Source organism: Odocoileus virginianus, chromosome 2 (assembly GCF_023699985.2).
Source record: "Odocoileus virginianus isolate 20LAN1187 ecotype Illinois chromosome 2, Ovbor_1.2, whole genome shotgun sequence".
Lineage (NCBI taxonomy): Eukaryota > Metazoa > Chordata > Mammalia > Artiodactyla > Cervidae > Odocoileus > Odocoileus virginianus.
Genome location: NC_069675.1, coordinates 42764229 through 42779208, shown reverse-complemented (window position 1 = coordinate 42779208; position 14980 = coordinate 42764229). Strand labels below are relative to the sequence as shown.

The window sequence follows — 14980 nt, the reverse complement described above, 5'->3', positions numbered from 1 at the left end:
CGATACTGAGTAATTTGTCTGTTATTAATTTTATTACATTAGCAGCAGCACATTCATTTCAATTATTGATCTAGCCAGCATATTTAGCATGGGCAAAGCTTCTTGAATTGACAACCAGCCAAATGAAGTGGGGGAGACAGAGAAAGGGGAATATTCTGTACATACCCTGGCTCCTCAGGCTTCGAACAGGAGAATTTCATTATTTGCGACCATCAGGAGCTCCATCGTCTTTTCAGACTCAAGCTCTCAGCAGGGTTTCCCCACAGAGTGAGCAGCAACTTTTGTCCCTGTGATTCCTGTGTTCAGAATATTCATAAGGAGGACATTATGGTGTCCAGGCTGTAAATGCTGATGTGCTTATTCATGTCCAACTTTTTGCAACCACGTGGACTGAAGCCCACCACACTCCTCTGTCCATGGAATTCTCCAAGCAAGAGTACTGGAGTGGGAGTGGGTTGCCATTCCCTTCTCCAGGGGTTCTTCCTGACCCAGGGATCAAACTCAGGTCTCCTGCACTGTAGGCGGATTATTTATTGTCTGAGCCACCAAGAAAGCATTTTTCTGTTGATGTACATTTAAAAATACCACATGTTTCACAAATTTGCCTGTCATCCTTGTCCAGGGGCCATGGTAATCTTCTCTGTATCGTTCCAATTTTAGTATATGTGATGCCCAAGCAAGCACACCATAAAGTCTTAAGAATCAAAAAAGTCTTTCTTGAACTAGAATAGTATTACTTAAAAATATGCTTAAGTGCACAATTTAGATAATGAACAAAAATATGCATAAATAAAGTATCGACAAATATGAATGTACAGCCACAAATCCATCTTCATACACAGCTTTCTCTGAAGAAAGACCCAGCTTAGACAGTGCATTTTCCCCACTTCTTTCTAGAGCATACACTTTTTGGAGTCTGGGTTTCCAATAACTGATTTCACTCCCTAACGATTTTCTACATGCAAGCTGAAAGTAGTGTTATGTACCAATGTTTAATACAGAAGAGTTTAAAAGTTTATAGTTTTAATGAAATTCTTTTCAAGTGATAACCTGGAGGGTGATCAGGAAGTCGGTCTGGCACCACCATCACTGGACCCTCTCCGACCTTGCTCCAAAGAAACCAAAAGAACAAGCTGTGATGGTAATTTCTTTTGGAACCAAGGGATGGAGTCATCATGCAAAGATAAATCAAGAGAAGAGTCTTTTACAGTAATGTGATTAGTAGTTCCAGGGTCAGAGGCAGAGTGCCGAGAAGAGAAGCTGATGACGTAAGCTTATAAACTTGACATCCTAGCCAAGTCTGTTACTAACATAGCTCAAAGGTCATCACTTTTATTATACCAGAAACCAACCAACTGGGTCAAAAGGGGGTGAAACAAACACAGTCAGCCTCAAAGCACCTTATTTGGTTTCCTAGCAATTGAATAACCACATTTCTGGTGAGCTGCTAATAACATCCTCTTCTCTTAACATCTAATCAAAATTCACAGCCAGAAGCAACATGGAGTGAGTAGCCCAGTCAAGACATTAATTATTCTGGTGATAAAACTGTCTCAACAGTGGGCTTCAAGCAGACATAATTTTTGTGACCAGAAATGCTTAAAGCATGATGTTTACCCTTTGATGTTTGAACATTTCAAATTAGGCAGGAGGGAGGGCACAGAAGTTAGCCACTCCCTGGCAGGTCTTAGCAGGCAGCTTGAGAATCAGGGGAGAAAACGTGTTCATTTGTAGCTCTTGTCCTTCAAATTCCAAGAAAAATGGCACTTCATCTCTGAAAGTCATGCACACAAGAGTTATGTCAAATTAAAAAAAAAAAGAGTTATGTCAAATTAAAGAGACCAATTGCTTCAGCACCATTAAGATCACATCTTGTTCTGATGCTAAAAATTCATCTGACAGGATACCAGTATTGGTTAACATTAGAACAACCTTGGACCCACTCATCCATTCTAATGCATTCTCTAAATGTAGAAGTGCCATCGGCAAGTCTATGAACATGAAGTACCACGGGCACCATTATCCTCAAGAAGAAAAGAGTTTATACACTGTGTGCTGACAGAGCTCTGGACAGAGCAATCAGAAGAGAAAGCTGATATCATCTGCCAACCACGTGGCCTGTCTTCCACTTATTTTCTTATGGCAAAAATGCGTGACCTTCAACTGTCATTCAATAAGACACCATTTTGTAAAATATAAGGCTAAAAAGCAATCATAAGAGATCAAAGGCTGGGTGGGAAAAAATAGAATTGACTCTGTGACAGAAGCATCTGACAACACTTTATACAAGGAGAATATCATTTCAATCTCACATTGACTCTGTGATACAGACATATGTAGTCATTGCTGTTCAGTTGCTCAGTCGTGTCTGACTCTTTGTGACCCCATGGAATGCAGCTCACCAGGCTTCCCTATCTGTCACCAAATCACAGAGCTTACTCAAACTCATTCATGTCCATTGAGTTGGTGATGCCATCCAACCATCTCATCCTCTGTCACCCTCTTCTTCTCCCACCCTCAATCTTTCCCAGCATCAGGGTCTTTTCCAATGAGTCGGCTCTTCACAACAGGTGGACAAAATATTGGAGCTTCATCTTCAGCATCAGTCCTTCCAATGATTCTGGGTGGATTTCCTTTAGGATTGACTGATCTTCTTGCTGTCCAAGGGACTCTCAAGAATCTCTGTGCTATTCTTCTGTAAAAAAAAATTTCCCAAATCTATTGGCTTAAAGCAGTACGAATTCATTTTTGTGCTTAAATCTGTGGGTCATCTACTGATTCGCACCAGATTTGGTTGACCAGAGAAGACCTTGATCGTGCACTTATGGATAGCTGGTGGGTTATCTGGGAACTGGCAGGTCAAAGACAGCCTGATGCATAGGTCTGGCATTGCCCACTGGGGCCTTAGTGATGATGGAATCTTGTGTCTTTCATTATGCAGCAGCTTGGTTCAGACCTATTGATATGGCTGTAGCAGGGTTCCAAGAGAGAGTAAGACTTCAAAGCCCACTGAGGTCTAGGCTTGAAACCGGCACATTGCAATCCAACATGTTCTTTTTGCCAATGCAAATTAGAAATCCAGCATAGATTCAAAGAGTAGATAAACACACTCCACTTCTGGGTGAGAGAAGATTCAAAATCTCACTGCAAAGTTATGGTACAAGGAGGAGCAGAGGACTGATGCCGTTTTCTCCATGCCTGTCATCCACACCCTTGCTGTGGCTTCATCAAGGGCACTTTGTCCTTTCCACTCCTTGACTTTACATTAGTCTTCATGACTCGGTTTGGCTAAGGTGTTGGGTGGAGGACAAAGTGCCCATTCTGATCATAGGCCTTAAGAGGCTTGCTTGCCCTATAGTACCTACATTGCCATAAGCAAAGCAAGTTCCGGAAGGAGGATGACAGGAACATGAGCGAGAGCTGGACCCGCAGAACTGCGCCATAGGGAAGACCACCCCAAACACCATGGCCTGAAGACATGGCCTCCTCGCTGACCTGCAGACCTGTGAGGATAAAGGGCCACAGCTTAATCCACTGAGTCTGGGGGTGACGCTGCACAGTGTTATTGGCAATATAGATAATAGCCAAGTGATAGTCAAACGATACTGAAATACAAAAAAGAGAGGCAAGAACCTTCCCTCCTGGAGCTTATAATCCAACAGGGAGAGAGACACCATAAACAAATATACAGAATGATATCAAGTTTAATTAGTGCTATGAATAAAGTGAACTTAATAGTTTGGTGAGGGGTGTCTTTCCTTAGGGTGACTGAGAACTAATGCTTGCATTTTTAAATACACATGGATGGCAGCCATCTACACTCAGTGACAGAAGCCTATGCTGTAGAAAATGGTTGTTGCTTTACCACAACTTTTTAAGCTTCTCTAGTTTCTAACCTTCAGCTGTATCTCTGACAATTATTAACAGAGGCATATAATACTAGTGCATGTAGTAAAGTGACTAATGTTTGGTGTGCTAAGTCTTTTCAGTTGTGTCCAACTCCTTGTGACCCCATGGACTATAGCCTGCCAGGCCCTTCTGTCCATGGGATTCTCCAGGCAAGAATACGAGAGACGGTTGCCATGCCCTCCTCCAGGGGATCTTCCCAACCCAGGGATCAAATCCTTGTCTCTTACATCTCTTGCATTGGCAGGCGGGTCCTTTACCACAAGTGCCAGGCAATCCAATAAATAAAGTTTTAGATTATACAAGTTTAACCCACAGCAGTATAGTGGATTACATAAACATTGCTGCTAATTTTACCTTTTAGAGTGAGCAAGGTAGCATTTATGTATGCTCAGTGTTTTACTTTTCTTGTTCTCTAATGTACAAATTAAATTTTATTCACCACTGTGCCAAGCTCAAACACACTGTTAGGTTTTTCTGAAAACGGGTAATTACTACTTCTTGGCTAGAGGCACAATTTCCAAATAAAGGGACAACATCTTAGAGCACTGTTAGTTTGGTTTCCAATAATAATAAGTTCATGGGGTTCTCAAGGCAAGAATACTGAAGTGGTTTGCCATTCCCTTCTCCAGTGGACCACGTTTTGTCAGAACTCTCCACCATGATCCATCCGTCTACCATGGTATTGGAGAAGACTCTTGAGAGTCCCTTGGACTGCAAGGAGATCAAACCAGTCAAAAGGAAATCAGTCCTGAATACTCATTGCAAGGACTGATGTTGAAGCTGAAACTCCAATACTTTCGCCACCTGATGCAAAGAACTGACTCATTTGAAAAGATCCTGATGTTGGGATGGATTGAAAGCAGGAGGAGAACGGTATGACAGTGGATGAGATGGTTGCATGGCATCACTGACTCATTGAAGTTTGAGTAAGCTTCAGGAGTTGGTGATGGACAGGGAAGCCTGGCATGCTGCAGTCAGTGGGGTTGCAAAGAGTCAGACACGACTGAGTGGCTGAACTGAACTGAACTGAACTGAATAATAAGTATCACAGAAGAGAGTAAAGCTTCCTCACCTGGAGTAACTCAGTTTCACCCTTTCACAGAGGCATGCCCAGAAAAATCAGCACTTGATAAATGCAGACTGGAATGAATGGATGTGAGAGACTTGGGACAAACAAGTTGTGCAAACATAGTGCTTGACCACCACAGTTATTCTATGTACAGCATGGCCAGTCCACATGCAAATGATCCAGAAACCTGGTCATTTCCATGCTCTGCCCTCTACTAGGGTCAGGCAGGTGTTCAGTCCCATCTGCTTCCAGCCTCCAGACCTTGAAGTGAGGGAAAGTTGCTCAGTCATGTCTGACTCCTTGCAACCCCATGGATTATGCAACCCATGGAATTCTCCAGGCCAGAATACTGGAGTGGCTAGCCTTTCCCTTCTCCAGGGGATCTTCCCAGCCCAGGGATCAAACCCAGGTCTCCCACATTGCAGGCAGATTCTTTACCAGCTATTCAGACCTCGAACTACCTCATCAAAGCATTCCCATAAAAACACCTCCTGATTCATCATTTTCATTATTTTCTCTGCCCTCAGAGATCAACAGCTACCAGAAGCAATGATGTGTTAAATATTAACTTCTGGATAAACATTTAGGAAACTATTTCATTTGCAAACAAATCTCTGGTACCAGCCACTAGACCTTCTGTTTCCTATCCCCAAATCTTCTGAATTAAGGACATCTTCTGGAAAATAAAGCCACAACTTCTTAAGACATCATTTATTGCAATTGCTATTTCATGCCAATCTCACAACTTTTCCTTTGGGTCTAATCTTACAGCTATTTCACATCCTGACACCCCACCAATAATTATTTTCACAGAAGAAGAAGCATAACTTGGCTTCTTCAAATCATTCAGAAAAGCATCTGTGGCCAGGAGCTGAGGCAGTCACCCAGCAGACTCAGAGCCTGGGGGCAATAGGTGAGCAATCAAATTGTTATTCTCCACCAGGCTGAAAACCATATTTTATTTGAAAACTTTTTTAGGTTTGGGCTGTCACAATGATTCCCAAAGGGAGAATAGGCCTCCCCGCCCAGACCTGAGCAGAGCTCATGCCTGTACAGTTGTTATGTCATCCTACTTTGATGACGTGTCCCACGAAGCACACTCCAGACCAGAGCAGCGTTTGTCTCTGGTGTCTGCATCTGTCTTGCTCTGATGTAGAGCAGAGGCCACAGGTCTTCAGCTGGCACTGAATTAGAAATACCTGTTATTCTCAAAAAAATCCTAAGTACCCAAGGGAAAAGAGGAGATAACTGGAAAGCCCTTTAAATGACATTTGAGCTAAAGGGCCTGATTAGTTATGGTGGCCAAGTGGTGGAAGAAATGAGGAGAAGGGTGAGGGGAAAGAGAGGCACCCATGGGTAGGTCTGCTGCTCTAGTTGTGAACTGTGAGCTACTCAGGGCTGCTGGTGCTCCCACCTCCAATCCCCAAATTTGTTCAGATGCTCTATAGAGAAGGTCACACTATAGACCTTGTCAGATATTTCTCAGGGCGGCAGGACTCCTCCCTCTGGCCCAGGTGGTCTCTCAGGGCCTTTCCTGCTGAAATGGGAGTAAACACCACATAGAGACAGACTTATGCATCCTATTCCCTTTTGTTTTCTGCAGCTACCACTATTAACCACCCTTCCTGTTCCAAAAAAGAAATCAGACAACTTCCTAAGTATTTCAAGTGCTCAGTGACTTGGGGCCAGGAATTAATGTTATTATCTATTCCAGTTTCAGTACCTGCTCCAGGTGTTGCTCTGAAGGGAAAGGGAGTGAAGGGGGGACACATACAAGATGTCAATGCAGATGTTTTCAGCACCATGGACAGTTCTTCCAAGAGCCCCAGGCTCCTCAGTGCTCACAGTACTTGTGAAAGAGATATTTACAAAGACTGCCACTTGCCATTTCCCTTATAATTCTTATGAATATTTAATACATCTACCAGATAACCAACTAATCCCACTACTGGGCATATGCCCTGAGAAAACCACAATTCTGAAAGACGCATGTACCCCAATGTTCACTGAAGCAGTATTTACAATAACCAGAACATGGAAGCACCCAAGATGTCCATCAACATAGTGGATAAAGAAGTTGTGGTACATTAATACAATGGAATATTACTGAGTCATAAAAAGGGATGAATCTGAGTCAGTTGTAGTAATGCAGATGAACCTAGAGCCTCTTATACTTAAAGCGAAGTCAGAAAGAAGAAAACGAGTATCATATATTAATGCATACATATGGAATCTAGAAAAATGGTGCTGATGAACCTAGTAGAAAACAGACTTGTGGACACAGCAGGGGAAGGTGATGGCAGGATGAACTGAGAAAGTAGCATTGACGTACACACCCTATCATGTGTAAAATAGACAGTGAGTAAGAAGTTGCTAAATAACACAGAGAGCTCAGCCTGGTGCTCTATGATGACCTAGAGGGGTGCAATGCAGGGAGAGGAGGGATGGAGAGGATATATTTATAATTACAACTGATTTGAGTTGTATGGAAGAAACCAATAGAGAGTTGTAAAGCAATTTTCCACCAATTAAAAAAAAAATTTTTTAAGACTCAAAAGCAAAGGAAAAAATTTTTTAATTGTTTATACCTTACTACATTCAGGGATCCCTATGTATGAAGGCAACCTCCACAGACAGCGTATCTGCAGAGCTGCAATGTTGGGTACCTGTATAACTAATCACACTAACTTGCTTCTTCAACACTATTTGAGTGTGGTATTCTTTCTTTTCAATGTAACTGAATGATCTCTGCAACCTCATTAGCCATGTAACTTGCTTTATATAAAGAAATGTGTATACACATTGCTCTAGAACCACAGGAACTCTGCATGCTCTGGCCACCGGCTCCCAATCTTAACTTCAGTCTAACTGTCTAAAAATAGCAATTACAGTGAGACTTCTTGAACATTTTTGGCCAGAACTTTGAGATGGACTCCTGGGGGGGCATGCACGTTTTTAGAAGACTCACAGGAACTTCTGAAAATCACCATTCTACCCAATTACTTGTTAAGTTTTTAGTTGAATTTTTTTAAGATTTTTTTTTTGATACAGACAATTTTTAAATCCTTTATTGAATTTGTTACAATATTGCTTCTGTTTTGGATTTTTTGGGTAGGAGGTATATGGGATCCCCAATTAGGTATCAAACCCACACCCTCTGTATTGGAAGGTGAAGTCTTAAGCACTAGGCTGCCAGGGAAGTTCCCAAGATTCTAGCTGATTTTAATTCAAAATGTGGCTATCAGTCACATATTGTTATCTATTAAGGGAATAGGAAATGGATATCAAACAAAGGACGCTGGACAGGACACAGAAGTCTTGGGTCTCAATTTTGCAATGGGACTAAAACAGCAATATGGCTTGGGAAGTCACTTAATTCCTTGGGCCTCAATCTCTTGAAATAAGGTGTTTTAGATTAAATTCCTAAGTTCCCTTCCAGTTGGAAATTGGTGTTTTTATGTATATGTCTATTTTATAGTAGTCAAATAAATCACCTAAAAATGAATCACAGTCCAGGTTCAAATGATTCCATCAACTGGAGCTCAGCAACATTTCAATGTCCTGTTCCAGGTTTAATGTTCAAATTTTAATGTGAATTTTCATCATGACAGTTTTCAATACAGATATTTCTATTTCCGACAATGAAAACCTAGCCCTGTTTAATAACTTCTGTAAATAGAAAGGGAGGAAGGAAATTTGTGTGTTCAATCTAAGGATTAAGCCTGAAAAAAAAAATAGACTGGTGGCTCAGCAGTAAAGAATTCTTGTGCAATGCAAAAGGCACAGGAAATGCAGGTTCAGTCTCAACCCAGATCCCCTGGAAAAGGAAACGGCAACCTGTTCCAGTATTCTTTCCTGGAGAATTCCATGGACAGAGGAAACTCGTGGGCTACTATCCATGGAGCTGCAAAGAGTTGGACACGACTGAGCACAGTCATGTTAACACAGACACAATTAGAAATAGAATTGGCTAAAACAAAAATATCAATCTTGTTTTCTCAAAAAGTGTTCATCTTACAACTCAATGCTTGCTGGTCTTGCCTGTCTTCTGTCATGGTTACTCTACCGTCCCCCTCCTCTTTCCCCCCAAATTTCCTTGTTGGCATCAGTTTAGGTCTCTGCTCTTGCCCAAAAGCTAGTGGGAAAGAGCTTATAGGTTTGGCATCTGTTCTTATTTTCTAAAAAAAAAAAAAAATCAAATGTACCAATAGGTAAGGCATTCGTATATAGACGTATGGCCCCTCTTCTTCATGAATGTCTTTGCTGTTGTTGTTCAATCACTAAGTCATGTCCGACTCTTTGTGACCCCATGGGCTGCAGCATGCAGGCTTCCCTGTCCTTCACTATCTCCTGGACTTTGCTCAAACTCATGTCCATTGAGTCAGAGATGCCATCCAACCATTTCATCCTCTGACATCTCCTTCTAGTAAAAATTCTGTTGAGCTATGAGTCACTTTTTAACACAAGCTCCTTCTGTGGCTTCTGCTTGCAGGTGACAATGATCTTCCCGGTGGAGGACAGAGTCAAACCTGACTCTGTGGGATCCATGGAGAGGAATCTGCAGGGGGAATGGCCAGGGAAATTGCACATAGTAAATCCTCAATAAATGGCTATAGAATTACAAGCTGAAACCATAATCTTTTGTGCAAAGGTACTGTTTTACATGTTCTACTAAGAATTCCAATGAGCATTAAAAAAACACCATTAATGCCAACTGTGGAATTTGAAATAGCATGACCATTTCTTAACAAAACTTGTGGTCTTGATTCATTTTGTTACTTTTCATCCTTGTTTCAGAGTTTTATTAATGTACCCCCACAGGATGTTCCTCCAAAACTAATCATGAGCCATACTGCTGTCATTCTATATCTCTTCAATTTAGGAATCAGTTAAAAAGGGGTAATATGACACAAAAACTAAAGGATACAGCACTACACCAGAAAAATTCCAAGTGAAAGTCACTCAGTCATGTCCAACTCTTTGCAACCCCATGGACTGACTATACAGTCCATGGAATTCTGCCGGCCAGAATACTGGAGTGGGTAGCCTTTCCCTTCTTCAGGGGATCTTCCCAACCCAGAGATTGAACTGGGGTCTCCTGCATTGCAGGCAGATTATTTACTAACTGAGCTATCATTCCAAGTACTAAATAACACCATACATTTACACCAACTTTCTATCCTGAAAGGCTACTACCACTTTGGTGGGCTAACTTTGATAACCTCTTAGAAGACTACTGTGATAGCTATTAAGATTTTATTTTCAGGGACTTCCCTGGAGGTCTGGTAGTTAAGACTGTGCACTTCCACCTGGTCAAGGAACTTAGATGCCACATCATGCCAGAAAAATTTTTTTTTAGATTTTTTTCTGTTACTAAAATTGTCATAAAAATGCCCCCATAAATGCATTCTTTTTAAAGCTGAGTAATATTCCGTTGTATATATGCACCACAATTTCCATATCCATTCATCTGCCAATGGACCTCTAGGCTGCTTCCATGTCCTAACTATTGCAAAAAGTGCTGTAACAAACATTGGGGTACATGCACCCAGTGCTCTGTGACAACTTGGAGAGGTGGGATGGGATGGAAGGTAGAAGGGAGGTTCAAGAGGGAGGGGACAAATGTACACCTGTGGCTGATTCGTGCTGGTGTATGGGAGAAGCCAACTCAATATTGTAAAGGAATTATCTTCTAATAAAACATTTTAGAATGTCCCTATGTCAACTAGGAAGCATCACTAAAAACAAAGCTAGTGGAGGTGATGGAATCCCAGCTGAGCTATTTCAAACCCTAAAAGATGACATTGTTAAAGTGCTGCACTCACTATGCAGGCAAATCGGAAAAACTCAGCAGTGGCCACAGGACTGGAAAAGGTCAGTTTTCATTCCAATCCCAAAGAAGGGCAATGCCAAAGAATGTTCAAACTACAGCACAATTGCACCCATTTCACTGGCTAGCAAGGTCATGCTCAAAATCCTTCAAGCCAGGCTTCAACAGCAAGTGAACTGAAACTTCCAGATGTACAAGCTGGTTTTAGAAAAGGCAGGGGAACCAGAGATCAAATTGCCAACATCCATTGGATCATAGAAGAAGCAAGAGAATTCCAGAAAAACACCTAATTCTGCTTCACTGGCTATACTAAAGCCTTTGACTGCAGGGATCACAACAAACTGTGGAAAATTCTTAAACAGCTGGAAATACCAGACCACCTTACCTACCTCCTGAGAAACCTGTATGGAAATCAAGAAGGAACAGTTAGAACAGGACATGGAACAATGGACTGGTTCAAAACTGGGAAAGGAGTACGTCAAGGCTGTACACTGTCACCCTGCTTATTTAACTTATATGCAGAGTACATCATGTGAAATGCTGGACTGGATGAAGCTCAAGCTGGAAACAAGATTAACGGGAGAAATATCAATAACCTAAGATATACAGATGACACTACCCTTATGGCAGAAAGTGAAGAGGACCTAAATAGCCTCTTGATGAAGGTGAAAGAGGAGAGTGAAAAAGCTGGCTTAAAACTCAACATTCAAAAAATGAAGATCACGGCATCCGGTCTGATCACTTCATGGAGTATAGATGGAGAAACAATGGAAACAGTGACAGACTTTATTTCTTGGGTTCCAAAATCACTGCAGATGCTGACTGCAACCAAGAAACTCAAAGATGAAGAAAAACTATGACAAACCTAGACAGCATATTTAAAAGCAGAGACATTATTTTACTGACAAAAATCTGTCTAGTCAAAGCTATGGTTTTTCCAATAGTCATGTGTGGATATGAGAGTTGGACCATAAAGAAGATTGAGTGCCAAAGAACTGATGCTTTAGATTGTGGTGTTGGAGAAAGCTCTTGGGAGACCCATGGACAGCAAGATCAAATCAGTCAGTCCTAAAGGAAATCAACCCTTAATATTCATTGGAAGGACTGGTGCTGAAGCTGAAGCTCCAATACTTTGGCCACCTGATGTGAAGAGTCGACTCATCAGAAAAGACCCTGATGCTGGGAAAGATTGAAGACAGGAGGAGAAGGAGACAACAGAGGATGAGATGGTTGGATGGCATCACCAACTCAATGGACATGAGTTTGAGCAAGCTCCGGGAGATGCTGAAGGACAGGGAAGCCTGGTGTGCTGCAGTCCATGGGATCAAAAAGAGTCAGACATGACTGAGCAACTAATCAACAACAACATAGACTAACAGACTAAGCCCTGCCATTAAGAACACCAAACACAACAACAGTACATCTATGCAAAGATCCCTGCTTTTATAGGATCTTTGTGCTATATGTTCATTCTAATTAGCATAGTCATATTTCTTCATTAGCTTGTTTGTCCATAGGTTTCCAAATTAAATTCAATTACTTAAAAAAGAATCAATAACACAGCTAAGACAGCTCAGACCTTGGCAGGCTCTTAAAATAATTCTCCATCTTTTTTACCAGAACAATGTTTAGTCAAGTTGGAAGAATATTTTAAGAGGACCTAAATCAGATTAAATGGCGGCTTTCAGGTCTTGCTATCTCGGAATGCTGCCAGATAGCAATCTCTGTGATTGACTCAGTGTGCATTAGGAGAGCTTGTTCTGATCATGTCCAGATGACTCATGGCTTCTAATTCTCTTAAAAAGAGCCAGGAGACCTGCAATGTTAATTACATTATGGGACAGAGTGGAGGAGAATTCACTGGAGATGGATCCAAATTATGCATCACAGGCTCCCATCTGCAAAGTCATCTGGGGGTACGGTCTGTCCTCGCAAGGAAGGCATCTTGGTATCAGGGCATCGGGTTGTTAGTTTTTCACTTTACAAATGTATTTTTAACATATAAAATACTAGCTACCATGACCAGAGTCTTTAGAAGATCTGCAGTTTGTTCCTCCTCTGGCCCAGGCTGTGGTGAAAACAACTGGGCTGGATGGCAGCTCCTAGATGCTTAGATTTCATTCTGAAAGGAGTGTATTATAGAAAATGATTGTTTCCTCTGAATGTGGGTGATAAATCTAGTGGACAGCCTGCTTCAGACAACCTTCGTTGGATGGAAGGAGATCTTGTCATGCCTTACCCAGACACTACCCACATCAATCAAGGACAGTTTGATTTCTGTGTTCTTAATGGAAAAACACAAAAGACTTTGGTTTAGTGAGATTTATCTGGGAATACTGAGATTTAGCCACCAGAAAATCTCTTCTTCTCATTGTATAAACTGGCTTTGATGGACGTGTGTCTTTTCTGACATAAAGGAATCGGATTATGTCAATCCAAGATCTATATTCCCTGTTGCTAGCAGGTTGTATGGATACTGGGCTTTCTTCCTCACTTACTAGAAATTGCTGGATCCAAAAAAATCTAAAATCCAAATATATCACTCAGTCATGTCCAACTCTTTTTGACCCCATGGACTGTATCCTACCAGGCTCCTCTGTCCATGGGATTTCCCAGGCAAGAATACTGGAATGGGTTTCCACGCCCTTCTTCAAGGGGTCTTCCCAACCCAGGGATTGAACCTGAGTCTCCCATATTGACAGGGATCTATAAGACTGAGCCACTGGAGAGCTGACCATAATTAGTCCCTCCAGGACATAAATGGACCCGGTGTAGCAGCTGTGACTTCAGCTGCCTTTACCACCTCCTAGGGGCAGGCACTCCCCCTGCTGACCAGCTCTTGATCCCAACCTGGAATTCTGGGAATGCTGCTGCTGGTGTGGAAGGCAGTGTCCCACCAGCTTCAACATCACTGTTTCCCTTCTTTAATTTCCCCTAAGCTCTTGGCCTGGGTCCTGGGAGCAGAATGCTCTGGTGATAAATTGACCTTAATTAAGCCAGTGTATGGATAAGTTAAATTAAAGGAGCATTTGGCTGCCAGCAAATCCATTTAGAGATTTTAAAATATTTACCTCTTGCTAAATATGGCAGGCTCTGCATATTTAGTCAGCGTGATCTATTTTTCTCAAGGAGTTGCAATCCATTGGAGTAGTTTCCATAGTAGGAAATATAGCCTAATATTATAAAAGAAAAAGGTTGTGAGGCATTTATTATTCCATCCCTTAATCCCTCAAAAAAAAAAAAAAGAAAGAAATCTATTTTCAAGCTTAGACTCATCGCCCACGTCCCAGGCTAATCCTTACAGGAACTTGGCAATGCGCACTGCCCACTCTCAGCAGGTCCTCACTAGGCTGCACACTCTGGAAACTTTGATTGAAGGGCTACTGCCTTCTTATATATCTCATTTTTCATGGATAACAAGTACAAGAATTCATTTTGGGATCAAATTAGAACATTTCAATGCCAGACTCGACATTATCATTGTCTGCAGCTGTCACAACAAAGCCTGATGGGATGACAGATCATCTTGTTGAAGGAGCTTCGCTTCAGTGGCCCGGAACCTACAAGCAATTTAGTCTCATTGGCTGCCCATTGCTGCTACTATCAGGGCATCTTTCAAAACGATTCCTCCGCGCTAAATAAGGCTTTCCCGTATGAAGTCAAGCTCATGAGTTCACTAAGTATGGACAGACACTGGGTCTCACCCAAGTGAAACCATTTTTATTGGATTGTTTTGGGGCAAAATTATCTCATGATTAAAGGATTTTATACAAGATATATTTTATTTTACTATTGGAAATAAACATTTGAAGTATAGAAAGGTAGTTCATTATTTCATTATTGCCAATTTACTGTTATGCTAATTTAATTTAGTATTTATAGTTAAATATTCAATACATACATTTATTACATGCCAGGTACTTTGCCAGGCCTGGGAATACAAAGATAAATGAGGTTTCTATCCTCAATGAGTTCACAGACTATTGGAGGGAGAAAACAAACACATTAACAGTCACAATACAGTGTGACAAAGACAGTCATATTCACCTTAATTCAAACCTTTCTTCTTATTTACAACTGTTATAATGAAGTCAAGCAAAGATTTCACAGTAAGACACTGCCTACAGGGGCCACCTCCTCTTTTCATGTACAAGGCAAACAGGAGCACCGTT

General features: G+C 41.5%; 1 non-coding gene across 1 annotated transcript; it reads right to left on the bottom strand.

Moving 5' to 3' along the window:
* Positions 1 to 577: 577 nt before the first annotated feature.
* LOC139031586 (U6 spliceosomal RNA) lies at positions 578 to 684 on the bottom strand. The gene has a single exon (XR_011484083.1). It is a non-coding gene; the product is annotated as a U6 spliceosomal RNA (small nuclear RNA).
* Positions 685 to 14980: the final 14296 nt, after the last annotated feature.